Source organism: Anomaloglossus baeobatrachus, chromosome 2, assembly GCF_048569485.1.
Source record: "Anomaloglossus baeobatrachus isolate aAnoBae1 chromosome 2, aAnoBae1.hap1, whole genome shotgun sequence".
Classification (NCBI taxonomy): domain Eukaryota; kingdom Metazoa; phylum Chordata; class Amphibia; order Anura; family Aromobatidae; genus Anomaloglossus; species Anomaloglossus baeobatrachus.
Window position 1 is genome coordinate 792,202,942 of NC_134354.1, and position 17,703 is coordinate 792,220,644.

The window sequence follows — 17,703 nt, forward strand, 5'->3', positions numbered from 1 at the left end:
AAATCGGGAAGAGCCGGGTACAGTCCCAGAACTGTCGCATGTAATGTATGCGGCAATTCTGGGCGGCTGCTGGCTGATATTGTTAGGCTGGGGGGCTCCCCATAACGTGGAGCTCCCCATCCTGAGAATACCAGCCTTCAGCCGTATGGCTTTATCTGGCTGGTATTGAAATTGGGGGGGACCGCACGCCGTTTTTTTTAATGATTTAATTATTTATTTCACTGCACAGTATAGACCCGCCCACCGGCTGCTGTGATTGGGTGCAGTGAGACAGCTGTCACTCAGCGTGGGGGCGTGTCTCACTGCAACCAATCATAGGCGCCTGTGGGCGGGGAAAGCAGGGAATACGAGATTGTTTAATGAGCGGCCGGCTTTTTCAAAATAGTAAAAGCCGCCGCAGCAGTGAGAACGCCGTGCAGCGCCGGGGATCGGTGAGTATGAGAGAGGGCTGCTAACTTCAGTCACTCAGGGGATTAGCGGTCACCGGTGAGTCCTTCACTGGTGACCGCTAATCAGGACGCGGCACAGACAGAGCCGCAGGATGACAATGAAGTCAGGTGAAGTTAACCCGAGCTTATTCTGATCGTGCGGCTCTGTCTGTGTCTGCTGTCAGCGGCCATGTAGCAGAGCTGAATGGCAGATGACATAGTAAAAAATACGCATTACACACGCTAGTAAAATCATTAATTTATTCAGAAAAAGCATCGCACTTGCGTTGCACTCGGACCTAACGTGAACTAAAATCAGCCGAGTTTATTTCAGCACAGTCGGACCGATTTTACTTGCATAGATGTGTTTCCAGCCTAAAGAGGACAGAAGTCCCGGGGCCGACACCTTCCTGATTTCTACAGATTAAAGCCTTGATTATCACGTCCTGAAACTGTAGAATGTGCCGCTCTGTGGTGCCCATCATGGCGGCACGTAAGCGTAATACAGCGCCATCTGTACAATGTGCACAGGATTCTTGTACCACACTTTTATTTTCCAACCCCTCTGGGTTTTTATTCTGCCCCAGGATGAAATCTGGTTTTGTGTATCTACAGTAGCCTCTGCTCTCGCCCTCGCAGAGCAGTCACCCCGTTAAAGACTTACAGAGGCCTGTCTGCTTTTTGTCGCACAGCCCCTCGCACAGCAGCCCCTCGCACAGCAGCCCCTCGCACAGCAGCCCCTCGCACAGCAGCCCCTCACACAGCAGCTCCTCACACAGCAGCCCCTCACACAGCAGCCCCTCACACAGCAGCCCCTCGCACAGCAGCGCCTCGCACAGCAGCCCCTCGCACAGCAGCCCCTCGCACAGCAGCCCCTCGCACAGCAGCGCCTCGCACAGCAGCCCCTCGTACAGCAGCCCCTCGTACAGCAGCCCCTCGCACAGCAGCCCCTCGCACAGCAGCGCCTCGTACAGCAGTACAGCGGCCCCTCGTACAGCGGCCCCTCGTACAGCGGCCCCTCACACAGGGGCCCCTCGTACAGCAGCCCCTCACACAGCCGCCCCTCACACAGCCGCCCCTCACACAGCAGCTGCCCCTCACACAGCAGCAGCCCCTCACACAGCAGCTCCTCACACAGCAGCGCCTCGTACAGCAGCCCCTCACACAGCAGCCTCTCACACAGCAGCCTCTCACACAGCAGCGCCTCGTACAGCAGCCCCTCACACAGCCGCCCCTCACACAGCCGCCCCTCACACAGCCGCCCCTCACACAGCCGCCCCTCACACAGCCGCCCCTCACACAGCCGCCCCTCACACAGCCGCCCCTCACACAGCCGCCCCTCACACAGCAGCCCCTCACACAGCAGCCCCTCACACAGCAGCCCCTCACACAGCCGCCCCTCACACAGCCGCCCCTCACACAGCCGCCCCTCACACAGCCGCCCCTCACACAGCCGCCCCTCACACAGCCGCCCCTCACACAGCCGCCCCTCACACAGCCGCCCCTCACACAGCCGCCCCTCACACAGCAGCCCCTCACACAGCCGCCCCTCACACAGCAGCCCCTCACACAGCAGCCCCTCACACAGCAGCCCCTCACACAGCAGCGCCTCGTACAGCAGCGCCTCGTACAGCAGCCCCTCACACAGCAGCCCCTCACACAGCAGCCGCTCACACAGCAGCCGCTCACACAGCAGCCCCTCACACAGCAGCGCCTCACACAGCAGCGCCTCGTACAGCAGCCCCTCACACAGCAGCCCCTCACACAGCAGCCCCTCACACAGCAGCCCCTCACACAGCAGCCCCTCACACAGCAGCCCCTCACACAGCAGCCCCTCACACAGCAGCCCCTCACACAGCAGCGCCTCTGGCAGTGAGCGGCCCCTCACACAGCAGCCCCTCACACAGCAGCCCCTCACACAGCGGCTCCTCTGGCAGTGAGCGGCCCCTCACACAGCAGCCCCTCACACAGCCGCCCCTCACACAGCAGCGGCCCCTCGCACAGCAGCCCCTCTGGCAGTGAGCGGGCAGGTGATGGAGTATTTAAGATGCTCAATCCCTTCCTAAATCTGTGTACCCGGAGGTTATCGCACAGTTTACACTTTCGCACCCATCACTCTCAGGTATGGTCGGAATTTAAACCTCCACTTGAGGTAAATGATGGCGCCATTTTTGCAGATGTCCTTTTGGTGGACGTCGACCTTAGAAAATGTGTTGCTGCAGCAATTAATGACCGGACATATGAAGCGCTGACCCCGGAGGAAAACTATGGGAATGATCCCATCAAAAACTGGTACAATTGTCTCTCAGGATCTCCGGAAAGCTGTGTGCCGCCATGTGCTGTGTAACCAACCGCTCTGATGATACGTGTAATATATATATATATATATATATATAGTGCTGGGATAATGGCTTCTGCCACAAATCCTCCATCTCCTGAGTCCCTGAGCTCAGGAGGAGCAGCCACCATGTGTTATGGGGCTGTGTGCAGTGGGATACAGCACTGTTATGGGGTATGGGGCTGTGTGCAGTGGGATACAGCACTGTTATGGGGTATGGGGCTGTGTGCAGTGGGATACGGCACTGTTATGGGGTATGGGGCTGTGTGCAGTGGGATACGGCACTGTTATGGGGTGTGGGGCTGTGTGCAGTGGGATACAGCACTGTTATGGGGTATGGGGCTGTGTGCAGTGGGATACGGCACTGTTATGGGGTGTGGGGCTGTGTGCAGTGGGATACAGCACTGTTATGGGGTATGGGGCTGTGTGCAGTGGGATACGGCACTGTTATGGGGTGTGGGGCTGTGTGCAGTGGGATACAGCACTGTTATGGGGTGTGGGGCTGTGTGCAGTGGGATACGGCACTGTTATGGGGTGTGGGGCTGTGTGCAGTGGGATACGGCACTGTTATGGGGTGTGGGGCTGTGTGCAGTGGGATACGGCACTGTTATGGGGTGTGGGGCTGTGTGCAGTGGGATACGGCACTGTTATGGGGTATGGGGCTGTGTGCAGTGGGATACGGCACTGTTATGGGGTTGTTTTACATGTTATACATGGAAATACCGTCATACGGTAATACGGTAGTAACAAGATATTCTTGATACGCTACATTTGTTTTATTCTACTGTTTGGTGATGACCGACTCTTCAGCATGTTAATAAATGTTAATTTATTGGTTAAAAAGAAATTGTCATTTTTTTTCGGCTAATGTAAGACCTCCCCCGAAAGTAAGACAGGGTGGGACTTTTTGGGGTAAAATTAATTTAAGACAGGGTCTTACTTTCGGGGAAACACGTATGAAAGTAATAAAATACGTTTTCTGCACTATATAAAAAAACCTTTAAAAATCGTCTTCAAATCTGCACCAAAAACGCATCAAATAAAGGGGAAAATGCAGAAAAATGTTCCAAAGACGCAATGAGAAAAGACCGTTATTGTGTCACTAGAAGGTGGCCGGATTCTACGCATCGGGTATTCTAGAATTTACGTATTGTGTAGTTCATGTATGATTTTTGTTATATATATAGATGTTGTTGTGTGTAGTTACCAAGTGTTTGTGTAGGGCGCTGTACATGTTCTGAGTGTCGCGGGGGGTGAGAGCGGTGTTGTATGTGTGTTGCGTTGTTTGTGGAGCGCTGTGTGTCTGTAGCGTTGTGTGTGTGTGTGTGTGTTGTGCGGTTTGTGTGTGTGTGGTGTGTTTTGGGGGGAGGTATGTTTTGAGCAATGTGTGTGTTGTGCAGTATGTGCGTATATTTGTGTGTGCAGCGTTGTCTGTGTGTGTGGGTGTCTGTGTAGGGCGTTGTTTGTGATTCCTAGTGTGTGTGTGTTGTGCAGTGCGCGTGTGTGTGTGTGTTGGGGGGAGGTGTGCACCTCCCATCGTGCTCTATCCCCCATGCTGCGCACACCCCATCGTGCTGCATCCCCCATGCTGCGCACTCCCAAACGTGCTCCATCCGCCATGCTGCGCACTCCCAAACGTGGTCCATCCGCCATGCTGCGCACTCCCAAACGTGCTCCATCCGCCATGCTGCGCACTCCCAAACGTGCTCCATCCGCCATACTGCGCACTCCCCATCGTGCTGCATCCCCCATGCTGCGCACTCCCAAACGTGCTCCATCCGCCATGCTGCGCACTCCCAAACGTGCTCTATCCGCCATGCTGCACACTCCCAAACGTGCTCCATCCGCCATGCTGCGCACTCCCAAACGTGCTCCATCCGCCATGCTGCGCACCCCCTATCATGCTCCATCCGCTATGCTGCGCACTCCCAAACGTGCTCCACCCGCCATGCTGCGCACTCCCAAACGTGCTCCATCCGCCATGCTGCGCACTCCCAAACGTGGTCCATCCGCCATGCTGCGCACTCCCAAACGTGCTCCATCCGCCATGCTGCGCACTCCCAAACGTGCTCCATCCGCCATACTGCGCACTCCCCATCGTGCACCATCCGGCATGCTGCGCACTCCCAAACGTGCTCCATCCGCCATGCTGCGCACTCCCAAACGTGCTCCATCCGCCATGCTGCGCACTCCCAAACGTGCTCCATCCGCCATGCTGAGCACTCCCAAACGTGCTCCATCCGCCATGCTGCGCACTCCCAAACGTGCTCCATCCGCCATGCTGCGCACTCCCAAACGTGCTCCATCCGCCATGCTGTGCACTCCCAAACGTGCTCCATCCGCCATACTGCGCACTCCCAAACGTGCTCCATCCGCCATACTGCGCACTCCCAAACGTGCTCCATCCGCCATACTGCGCACTCCCCATCGTGCACCATCCGGCATGCTGCGCACTCCCAAACGTGCTCCATCCGTCATGCTGCGCACTCCCAAACGTGCTCCATCCGTCATGCTGCGCACTCCCAAACGTGCTCCATCCGCCATGCTGCGCACTCCCAAACGTGCTCCATCCGCCATGCTGCGCACCCCCCATCATGCTCCATCCGCTTGGGAGTGCGCAGCATGCCGGATAGTGCACGATGGGGAGTGCGCAGTATGGCGGATGGAGCACGTTTGGGAGTGCGCAGTATGGCGGATGGAGCATGTTTGGGAGTGCGCAGCATGGCGGATGGACCACGTTTGGGAGTGCGCAGCATGGCGGATGGACCACGTTTGGGAGTGCGCAGCATGGCGGATAGAGCACGATGGGGAGTGGGCAGCATGGCGGATGGAGCACGTTTGGGAGTGCGCAGCATGGGGGATGCAGCACGATGGGGAGTGCGCAGTATGGCGGATGGAGCACGTTTGCTCAGCCTCTCTCCTTCCAGCCTCCCTCAGCATCAGCCTCCCCCTCCCAGCCTTCCCCAAGATCAGCCTCTCTGCTCCCAGCCTCCTCCAGCACGCCGTGCTCCTCTGCCGACACTCACCCACACAACCGATCGCATCCACTCACCCACACAACCGATCGCATCCACTCACACACACCCGATCGCATACACTCACACACACAGACACTGACGATATTGCACATACGCGCTGATACTCACAACATCCGGGGATATCACATGCTTCTGGCCATGTGATCCTCCGTCAGGTCCTGGAAGCTCACAGCACAGTATCGCCGCCGAGAAGCAAGCGATATCCCAGGATGTTGTGAGTATGTGGATGCGATGTGTGTGTGAGGTGTGTGTGAGTGTGATCTGATTTGTGTGTGTGTGTGCTGTTATGTGTGTGTGCTGTTATGTGTGTGTGCTGTTATGTGTGTGTGCTGTTATGTGTGTGTGCTGTTATGTGTGTGTGCTGTTATGTGTGTGTGCTGTTATGTGTGTGTGCTGTTATGTGTGTGTGCTGTTATGTGTGTGTGCTGTTATGTGTGTGTGCTGTTATGTGTGTGTGCTGTTATGTGTGTGCTGTTATGTGTGTGCTGTTATGTGTCTGTATTTTCCGCAGCTGCCGGACCTTGATGTGTGGATGCGATGTGTGTGTGAGGTGTGTGTGAGAGTGAGTGTGAGCCGGTGTACGCTGGTAACTATGATACACATCGGGTAACTAAGGGACCTTAGTTACCCGATGTGTATAATGGTTACCAGCTTTCACGGCCTCCGTTAAGATCCCAGCATCGCAAGGTTATGTCTGGCGCTGCCGGGATCCTGACGGAGCCGGTGTAGAAGCAAGCGATATCCCAGCATGTTGTGAGTGTGAGGTGTGTGTGAGAGTGAGTGTGATCTGATGTGTGTACTCACCTGGGAATCGGAGCCCCGTGTCAGTTGGGCCAGAGCGAGCGTGCATTGCGTGAGGGGGCGGGGCCTGCAGAGAGCCGGGGCGAGAGGCCAATCTGTGAGGGGGGGCGGGGCCATGGCGAGCCCAGCGGCCAATCAGCTTTGTGTCACCGTAAGGACACAATTTCGGAGCATGACAGACAGACAGACAGACAGATAGACAGACAGACAGAATAAGGCAATTATATATATAGATAGATGTGGTGTGGACACCGGCACCAGATTAGAGCCCAGAACCGGGGCCCAAACCATGGTGTGTTCTAATATTATCTCGCAGGATCACTGGAAAGCTGGGTACCGCCATGTATCTCACTGCTCTAATGATACATGTGTATATATAGTGCTGGGATAATGGATTCTGCCACAAATCCTCCATCTCCTGTGTCCCTGAGCTCAGGAGCAGCAGCCACCATGTGTAATACTGGGAGTCCTGGTAACTAGGAGACTCCCACCAACAAGATGGCCGCTCCCACTGCAGGGACAGGAAGGCTGCAGCCTGAACTCACCATTTCCTGCCAAACTTCCTGCCTCACATGCAGTGCAAAGAGGGAAGTGTGAGGAGCGCAAGGAGGTCACTGCTGCACTGAGGGGATCACACATATACAGGGAGGAGACAGGAGAGCGGCCGCACGGGATGCCGGGAGATGTAGTTTCCAGGGACAGGAAATGCTGCTGCAGAACTAAGGGGAATGGAGGAGACAAATCTCATCACAAAACCAGGAAACCTCCGAGAAAACCTCCCCCGGAGCCCGGAGAAGACGCAGTGACCCTCTCCGGTATATGTGCTCCTCCTCCTCCTCTCCGGTATATGTGCGCCTCCTCCTCCTCTCCGGTATATGTGCTCCTCCTCCTCCTCTCCGGTATATGTGCGCCTCCTCCTCCTCTCCGGTATATGTGCGCCTCCTCCTCCTCTCCGGTATATGTGCGCCTCCTCCTCCTCTCCGGTATATGTGCTCCTCCTCCTCTCCGGTATATGTGCTCCTCCTCCTCCTCTCCGGTATATGTGCTCCTCCTCCTCCTCTCCGGTATATGTGCTCCTCCTCCTCCTCTCCGGTATATGTGCGCCTCCTCCTCCTCTCCGGTATATGTGCGCCTCCTCCTCCTCTCCGGTATATGTGCTCCTCCTCCTCTCCGGTATATGTGCTCCTCCTCCTCCTCTCCGGTATATGTGCTCCTCCTCCTCCTCTCCGGTATATGTGCGCCTCCTCCTCCTCTCCGGTATATGTGCGCCTCCTCCTCCTCTCCGGTATATGTGCTCCTCCTCCTCTCGGGTATATGTGCTCCTCCTCCTCCTCTCCGGTATATGTGCTCCTCCTCCTCCTCTCCGGTATATGTGCGCCTCCTCCTCCTCTCCGGTATATGTGCGCCTCCTCCTCCTCTCCGGTATATGTGCGCCTCCTCCTCCTCTCCGGTATATGTGCTCCTCCTCCTCCTCTCCGGTATATGTGCGCCTCCTCCTCCTCTCCGGTATATGTGCGCCTCCTCCTCCTCTCCGGTATATGTGCTCCTCCTCCTCTCCGGTATATGTGCTCCTCCTCCTCCTCTCCGGTATATGTGCTCCTCCTCCTCTCCGGTATATGTGCTCCTCCTCCTCTCCGGTATATGTGCTCCTCCTCCTCCTCTCCGGTATATGTGCTCCTCCTCCTCTCCGGTATATGTGCGCCTCCTCCTCCTCTCCGGTATATGTGCTCCTCCTCCTCCTCCTCTCCGGTATATGTGCGCCTCCTCCTCCTCCTCTCCGGTATATGTGCTCCTCCTCCTCCTCCTCTCCGGTATATGTGCGCCTCCTCCTCCTCTCCGGTATATGTGCTCCTCCTCCTCCTCTCCGGTATATGTGCGCCTCCTCCTCCTCCCCGGTATATGTGCGCCTCCTCCTCCTCTCCGGTATATGTGCTCCTCCTCCTCCTCCTCTCCGGTATGTGTGCTCCTCCTCCTCCTCTCCGGTATATGTGCTCCTCCTCCTCCTCCTCTCCGGTATATGTGCGCCTCCTCCTCCTCTCCGGTATATGTGCTCCTCCTCCTCCTCTCCGGTATATGTGCGCCTCCTCCTCCTCTCCGGTATATGTGCTCCTCCTCCTCCTCTCCGGTATATGTGCTCCTCCTCCTCCTCTCCGGTATATGTGCGCCTCCTCCTCCTCTCCGGTATATGTGCTCCTCCTCCTCCTCCTCTCCGGTATATGTGCGCCTCCTCCTCCTCTCCGGTATATGTGCTCCTCCTCCTCCTCTCCGGTATATGTGCTCCTCCTCCTCCTCTCCGGTATGTGTGCTCCTCCTCCTCCTCTCCGGTATGTGCGCTCCTCCTCCTCCTCTCCGGTATGTGCGCTCCTCCTCCTCCTCTCCGGTATATGTGCGCCTCCTCCTCCTCTCCGGTATGTGTGCTCCTCCTCCTCCTCTCCGGTATGTGTGCTCCTCCTCCTCCTCTCCGGTATGTGTGCTCCTCCTCCTCCTCTCCGGTATGTGTGCTCCTCCTCCTCCTCTCCGGTATGTGTGCTCCTCCTCCTCCTCTCCGGTATGTGTGCTCCTCCTCCTCCTCTCCGGTATGTGTGCTCCTCCTCCTCCTCTCCGGTATGTGTGCTCCTCCTCCTCCTCTCCGGTATGTGTGCGCCTCCTCCTCCTCCTCTCCGGTATGTGTGCGCCTCCTCCTCCTCCTCTCCGGTATGTGTGCGCCTCCTCCTCCTCCTCTCCGGTATGTGTGCGCCTCCTCCTCCTCCTCTCCGGTATGTGTGCGCCTCCTCCTCCTCCTCTCCGGTATGTGTGCGCCTCCTCCTCCTCCTCTCTGGTATGTGTGCGCCTCCTCCTCCTCCTCTCCGGTATATGTGCGCCTCCTCCTCCTCTCCGGTATATGTGCGCCTCCTCCTCCTCTCCGGTATATGTGCGCCTCCTCCTCCTCTCCGGTATATGTGCGCCTCCTCCTCCTCCTCCTCTCCGGTATATGTGCGCCTCCTCCTCCTCCCCGGTATATGTGCGCCTCCTCCTCCTCCCCGGTATATGTGCGCCTCCTCCCTCCTCTCCGGTATATGTGCGCCTCCTCCTCCTCTCCGGTATATGTGCGCCTCCTCCTCCTCCTCTCCGGTATATGTGCTCCTCCTCCTCCTCCTCCTCTCCGGTATATGTGCTCCTCCTCCTCTCCGGTATATGTGCGCCTCCTCCTCTCCGGTATATGTGCGCCTCCTCCTCCTCCCCGGTATATGTGCGCCTCCTCCTCCTTCTCTCCGGTATATATGCTCCTCCTCCTCTCCGGTATATGTGCTCTTCCTCCTCCTCTCCGGTATATGTGCTCTTCCTCCTCCTCTCCGGTATATGTGCTCTTCCTCCTCCTCTCCGGTATATGTGTGCCTCCTCCTCCTCTCCGGTATATGTGCTCCTCCTCCTCCTCTCCGGTATATGTGCTCCTCCTCCTCCTCTCCGGTATATGTGCTCCTCCTCCTCCTCTCCGGTATATGTGCTCCTCCTCCTCCTCTCCGGTATATGTGCTCCTCCTCCTCCTCTCCGGTATATGTGCTCCTCCTCCTCCTCTCCGGTATATGTGCTCCTCCTCCTCTCCGGTATATGTGCTCCTCCTCCTCCTCTCCGGTATATGTGCTCCTCCTCCTCCTCTCCGGTATATGTGCTCCTCCTCCTCCTCTCCGGTATATGTGCTCCTCCTCCTCCTCTCCGGTATATGTGCTCCTCCTCCTCCTCTCCGGTATATGTGCTCTTCCTCCTCCTCTCCGGTATATGTGCTCCTCCTCCTCCTCTCCGGTATATGTGCTCTTCCTCCTCCTCTCCGGTATATGTGCTCCTCCTCCTCCTCTCCGGTATATGTGCTCCTCCTCCTCCTCTCCGGTATATGTGCTCCTCCTCCTCCTCCTCCTCTCCGGTATATGTACTCCTCCTCCTCTCCGGTATATGTACTCCTCCTCCTCTCCGGTATATGTGCTCCTCCTCCTCCTCTCCGGTATATGTGCTCCTCCTCCTCCTCTCCGGTATATGTGCTCCTCCTCCTCCTCTCCGGTATATGTGCTCCTCCTCCTCCTCTCCGGTATATGTGCTCCTCCTCTCCGGTATATGTGCTCTCCCTCCTCCTCTCCGGTATATGTGCTCCTCCTCCTCTCCGGTATATGCGCTCTTCCTCCTCCTCTCCGGTATATGTGCTCCTCCTCCTCTCCGGTATATGCGCTCTTCCTCCTCCTCTCCGGTATATGTGCTCCTCCTCCTCTCCGGTATATGTGCTCCTCCTCCTCCTCTCCGGTATATGTGCTCCTCCTCCTCTCCGGTATATGTGCTCCTCCTCCTCTCCGGTATATGTGCTCCTCCTCCTCTCCGGTATATGTGCTCCTCCTCCTCCTCTCCGGTATATGTACTCCTCCTCCTCTCCGGTATATGTACTCCTCCTCCTCTCCGGTATATGTGCTCCTCCTCCTCCTCTCCGGTATATGTGCTCCTCCTCCTCCTCTCCGGTATATGTGCTCCTCCTCCTCCTCTCCGGTATATGCGCTCCTCCTCTCCGGTATATGTGCTCTCCCTCCTCCTCTCCGGTATATGTGCTCCTCCTCTCCGGTATATGTGCTCCTCCTCATCCTCTCCGGTATATGTGCTCCTCCTCATCCTCTCCGGTATATGTGCTCCTCCTCCTCCTCTCCGGTATATGCGCTCCTCCTCTCCGGTATATGTGCTCTCCCTCCTCCTCTCCGGTATATGTGCTCCTCCTCTCCGGTATATGTGCTCCTCCTCATCCTCTCCGGTATATGTGCTCCTCCTCCTCCTCTCCGGTATATGTACTCCTCCTCCTCTCCGGTATATGTACTCCTCCTCCTCTCCGGTATATGTGCTCCTCCTCCTCCTCTCCGGTATATGTGCTCCTCCTCCTCCTCTCCGGTATATGTGCTCCTCCTCTCCGGTATATGTGCTCTCCCTCCTCCTCTCCGGTATATGTGCTCCTCCTCCTCTCCGGTATATGCGCTCTTCCTCCTCCTCTCCGGTATATGTGCTCCTCCTCCTCTCCGGTATATGTGCTCCTCCTCCTCTCCGGTATATGTGCTCCTCCTCCTCCTCCTCCTCCTCTCCGGTATATGTACTCCTCCTCCTCTCCGGTATATGTGCTCCTCCTCCTCCTCTCCGGTATATGTGCTCCTCCTCCTCCTCTCCGGTATATGTGCTCCTCCTCCTCCTCTCCGGTATATGCGCTCCTCCTCTCCGGTATATGTGCTCCCCCTCCTCCTCTCCGGTATATGTGCTCCCCCTCCTCCTCTCCGGTATATGTGCTCCTCCTCCTCCTCTCCGGTATATGTGCTCCTCCTCCTCCTCTCCGGTATATGTGCTCCTCCTCCTCCTCTCCGGTATATGCGCTCCTCCTCTCCGGTATATGTGCTCTCCCTCCTCCTCTCCGGTATATGTGCTCCTCCTCCTCTCCGGTATATGTGCTCCTCCTCCTCTCCGGTATATGTGCTCCTCCTCCTCCTCTCCGGTATATGTACTCCTCCTCCTCTCCGGTATATGTACTCCTCCTCCTCTCCGGTATATGTGCTCCTCCTCCTCCTCTCCGGTATATGTGCTCCTCCTCCTCCTCTCCGGTATATGTGCTCCTCCTCCTCCTCTCCGGTATATGTGCTCCTCCTCCTCCTCTCCGGTATATGCGCTCCTCCTCTCCGGTATATGTGCTCTCCCTCCTCCTCTCCGGTATATGTGCTCCTCCTCTCCGGTATATGTGCTCCTCCTCATCCTCTCCGGTATATGTGCTCCTCCTCCTCCTCTCCGGTATATGTACTCCTCCTCCTCTCCGGTATATGTACTCCTCCTCCTCCTCTCCGGTATATGTGCTCCTCCTCCTCCTCTCCGGTATATGTGCTCCTCCTCCTCCTCTCCGGTATATGTGCTCCTCCTCCTCCTCTCCGGTATATGTGCTCCTCCTCCTCCTCTCCGGTATATGTGCTCCTCCTCTCCGGTATATGTGCTCTCCCTCCTCCTCTCCGGTATATGTGCTCCTCCTCCTCTCCGGTATATGCGCTCTTCCTCCTCCTCTCCGGTATATGTGCTCCTCCTCCTCTCCGGTATATGTGCTCCTCCTCCTCTCCGGTATATGTGCTCCTCCTCCTCCTCCTGCTCCTCCTCCTCCTCTCCGGTATATGTGCTCCTCCTCCTCCTCTCCGGTATATGCGCTCCTCCTCTCCGGTATATGTGCTCTCCCTCCTCCTCTCCGGTATATGTGCTCCTCCTCCTCTCCGGTATATGTGCTCCTCCTCCTCCTCCTCTCCGGTATATGTGCTCCTCCTCCTCCTCTCCGGTATATGTGCTCCTCCTCCTCCTCTCCGGTATATGTGCTCCTCCTCCTCCTCTCCGGTATATGCGCTCCTCCTCTCCGGTATATGTGCTCCCCCTCCTCCTCTCCGGTATATGTGCTCCTCCTCCTCCTCTCCGGTATATGTGCTCCTCCTCCTCCTCTCCGGTATATGCGCTCCTCCTCTCCGGTATATGTGCTCTCCCTCCTCCTCTCCGGTATATGTGCTCCTCCTCCTCTCCGGTATATGTGCTCCTCCTCCTCCTCCTCTCCGGTATATGTGCTCCTCCTCCTCCTCTCCGGTATATGTGCTCCTCCTCCTCCTCTCCGGTATATGTGCTCCTCCTCCTCCTCTCCGGTATATGTGCTCCTCCTCCTCCTCTCCGGTATATGCGCTCCTCCTCTCCGGTATATGTGCTCTCCCTCCTCCTCTCCGGTATATGCGCTCCTCCTCTCCGGTATATGTGCTCTCCCTCCTCCTCTCCGGTATATGCGCTCTTCCTCCTCCTCTCCGGTATATGTGCTCTTCCTCCTCCTCTCCGGTATATGTGCGCCTCCTCCCTCCTCTCCGGTATATGTGCTCTCCCTCCTCCTCTCCGGTATATGTGCTCCTCCTCCTCCTCTCCGGTATATGTGCTCCTCCTCCTCCTCTCCGGTATATGTGCTCCTCCTCCTCCTCTCCGGTATATGTGCTCCTCCTCCTCCTCTCCGGTATATGTGCGCCTCCTCCTCCTCCTCTCCGGTATATGTGCGCCTCCTCCTCCTCCTCTCCGGTATATGTGCTCCTCCTCCTCCTCCTCTCCGGTATATGTGCGCCTCCTCCTCCTCTCCGGTATATGTGCGCCTCCTCCTCCTCTCCGGTATATGTGCGCCTCCTCCTCCTCTCCGGTATATGTGCTCCTCCTCCTCCTCTCCGGTATATGTGCTCCTCCTCCTCCTCTCCGGTATATGTGCTCCTCCTCCTCCTCTCCGGTATATGTGCTCTTCCTCCTCCTCTCCGGTATATGTGCTCCTCCTCCTCCTCTCCGGTATATGTGCTCTTCCTCCTCCTCTCCGGTATATGTGCTCCTCCTCCTCCTCTCCGGTATATGTGCGCCTCCTCCCTCCTCTCCGGTATATGTACTCTTCCTCCTCCTCCTCTCCGGTATATGTGCGCCTCCTCCTCCTCTACGTTCCCACAATCAATGTTACTTGCATTTTTTCGCTGTTTTTACAGTACAAGCAAAGTGGATGATGAGACATCTCCTGCCTCTGCGCTTCTTTTTTACGCTGCGTATACTCTGCTGCTGCGCGTTCCCTGCATATACTCTGCTGCTGTGCGCTCCCTGCGTATACTCTGCTGCTGCGCGCTCCCTGCGTATACTCTGCTGCTGCGCGCTCCCTGCGTATACTCTGCTGCTAGGCGCTCCCTGCGTATACTCTGCTGCTGTGCGCTCCCTGCGTATACTCTGCTGCTGCGCGTTCCCTGCGTATACTCTGCTGCTGCGCGTTCCCTGCGTATACTCTGCTGCTGCGCGTTCCCTGCGTATACTCTGCTGCTGCGCGTTCCCTGCGTATACTCTGCTGCTGCGCGCTCCCTGCGTATACTCTGCTGCTGTGCGCTCCCTGCGTATACTCTGCTGCTGTGCGCTCCCTGCGTATACTCTGCTGCTGTGCGCTCCCTGCGTATACTCTGCTGCTGTGCGCTCCCTGCGTATACTCTGCTGCTGTGCGCTCCCTGCGTATACTCTGCTGCTGTGCGCTCCCTGCGTATACTCTGCTGCTGTGCGCTCCCTGCGTATACTCTGCTGCTGTGCGCTCCCTGCGTATACTCTGCTGCTGTGCGCTCCCTGCGTATACTCTGCTGCTGTGCGCTCCCTGCGTATACTCTGCTGCTGTGCGCTCCCTGCGTATACTCTGCTGCTGTGCGCTCCCTGCGTATACTCTGCTGCTGTGCGCTCCCTGCGTATACTCTGCTGCTGTGCGCTCCCTGCGTATACTCTGCTGCTGTGCGCTCCCTGCGTATACTCTGCTGCTGTGCGCTCCCTGCGTATACTCTGCTGCTGCGCGTTCGCTGCGTATACTCGTCTGCTGTGCGTTCCCTGCGTATACTATCCTGCTGTGCGTTCGCTGCGTATACTATCCTGCTGTGCGTTCGCTGCGTATACTCTGCTGCTGTGCGTTCGCTGTGTATACTCGCCTGCTGTGCGTTCCCTGCGTATACGCGCCTGCTGTGCATTCGCTGCGTATACTCTGCTGCTGTGCGTTCCCTGCGTATACTCTGCTGCTGTGCAATTTCCCTGCGTATTCTCGCCTGCTGTGCATTCGCTGCGTATACTCTGCTGCTGTGCGTTCCCTGCGTATACTCTGCTGCTGTGCAATTTCCCTGCGTATTCTCGCCTGCTGTGCATTCGCTGCGTATACTCTGCTGCTGTGCGTTCGCTGCGTATACTCGCCTGCTGTGCGTTCCCTGCGTATACTCGCCTGCTGTGCGTTCCCTGCGTATACTCGCCTGCTGTGCGTTCCCTGCGTATACTCGCCTGCTGTGCGTTCCCTGCGTATACTCGCCTGCGGTGCGTTCGCTGCGTGCACTCGCCAGATGTGCCTTTTTCCAGGCCGCAGTGTGTCCCTTTCCCTTGTGGAAACGCTGAGGTTTCAGTGCAGAATTTCCCCATAGACTTCCATTAGATGTGGAAAATCCGCATGTAAAAAAACTGCACATGTGATGTTAGTGCGTTTACGTAACATAAATGCAAAAAAAACAAATGCACCTAAACAAAATCTATTAGGTATCAATAAAGTTGATTGAAACACAGGCAGCAAAACAAACAAGAAGTTGCCCAAAGTGGAGTTTAACGTCCCAATACACACAAGCACACATACATACAGGTATAGCTAGACAGATGACACAAACATATTACATACTGTACATATCCTGATGGTATCTAATGCCTCCCCCCTACACATTATACACTCGCACCCATTATTTTGATGACTAGCAAAGCTAAAGTAGACAGCTGGGAGCTTCAATTATTAGGGTGGGAAGGCCCATGATTATTGGGCCCTCCCCAGCCGATAAATGGCTGCCCCAGAGGTGGCGGTAACAATTAGATTAGAATAACATACTTCTCTGATTATTGTGCTTTTGATGCATTTTTTTCCTCTTTTCCCCTTCATTTGATGCAGATTTGAAGCAGCATTTTTACATTGATTCTGCACTTAATAATGCTACTGTATTTTTTCAGGCTCCACATAGATAAAAATAGCGTAGAATTGGGCAGAATTTTCATGAAATCACATCCACTTTGGATGGACTAATTAGGCCGTGTTCACATGTAGCGTATATGCTTTATTTTTTTTCTGCTGTGTTGCTTACATAGAAATTCATCTATAGTCACGGCTGAAAGTGTTATCGCCTTTAAAATTGTTCCCGAAAATGTATTTCTCCCAGAAAATTATTGAAATTACACGTTTATTTCCGTGTGTATTGGAACAACACAAAAAAAAAAAAGAGGGGAAAAAAAGGCAAATTGGACATAATTTCGCACAAGTTGTTGGCATCTTGCTGAATTTGTGGGTAAACAACTTTGTTTCAAACTTATGATTCTTGTTCAAACTCGCCTGTGGTACATAACAGGTGTGGGCAATAAGAAAATCACACCTAAAACCAAAAAAGGGAGAAGTTTGCATGGTGTCTGTGTGTGCCACTTTAAGCATGGAGAAAAGAGAGAGGAGAAGAGAACGGTCTGAGGATTGGAGAAACAAAACTGTTGAAATAATATCAACAATCTCAAGGTTACACGTCCATCTCCGGAGATCTTGATTTTCCTTTGTCCACAATGTGCAACATAATGAATAAGTTTACAACTCATGGCACTGCAGCTTTGAGTGGACAGCAGAGAAAATGAAAGGTTGCAACGCAGGATAGTCCAGATGGTCAATAAGCCCCAATCAAGATCCAAAGAAATTCCAGCTGTCCTGTAGCTCAGGGCATCAGTGTCGGCAAGAACTATCTGTCCACATCTGAATGACATGAAACGCTATGGAGGAGACCAACGAGGACCCCACTGCTGACACAGAGACAGAAAAAAGCCAAAATAGACGTAAGTCAAAATCCTTCTAAGAAAGTGTCTTTTAGACAGATGAGACCAAGATAGAGGTTTTTGGCAAAGTGCATGAATCTACTGTTTATCAAAAATGGAATGAGGCCTACAAAGAAAAGAAAGCACCTAAAGGCACACATGGTGGAAGTCAGAGATGTTTTGGGATTGTTTTGCTTCCTCTGGCACTGGGGGCCCTGAGTGTGCAAGACATCGTGAAGTCTGAAGATTATCAGAGGCTTGTAGGTGGCAATGTGTACTGCCCAGTGTCAGTAAGCTGGGTGTGTGTCCTAGGTCAGGGGTCTTCCAGCAGGACAATGACCCCCAAACACTTCAAGAAGCCCCAGAAATGGATGGAAACAAAGCGCTGGAGAGTTCTGAAGTGTAAGCAATGATTCTGGATCTAAACCCCATTCACGCCTGTGGAGAGATCTGAAGATTGGGAGAAGAGAAGAGAAGACGCCTTCAAATATGAGAAGCTTGGAACAGTTTTTTTTTTTTTTTTCCAAAACGTTTTTTATTGATTTTTCAAATTTGTAAAAACATGACAAGTATCATTGCAAAAGAAGAACATTCGTCTGACAAAATGTGACATAGAGGTGGGTGATACCCCAATTTGGAGTTCCATGTTGCTGTTCGATTTAAGATAGTATACAGTAACATTAAACCAAAACATAGGTAATGAAATATAATATAACATATGCAATACAATTCGTTAAATCTC

The 17,703-nt window shown here is 54.9% G+C and overlaps 1 protein-coding gene across 1 annotated transcript in view; it reads left to right on the forward strand.

The window, feature by feature from the left end:
* The first annotated feature begins 7,197 nt into the window (after positions 1 to 7,197).
* Positions 7,198 to 17,703, forward strand: part of LOC142290090 (uncharacterized) — a 102,233-nt gene continuing 91,727 nt past the window's right edge. The window contains exon 1 of the mRNA XM_075334025.1: positions 7,198 to 7,420. The gene's annotated coding sequence lies outside the window, so the exon portion shown is untranslated. The remainder of the gene's footprint in view (positions 7,421 to 17,703) is intronic.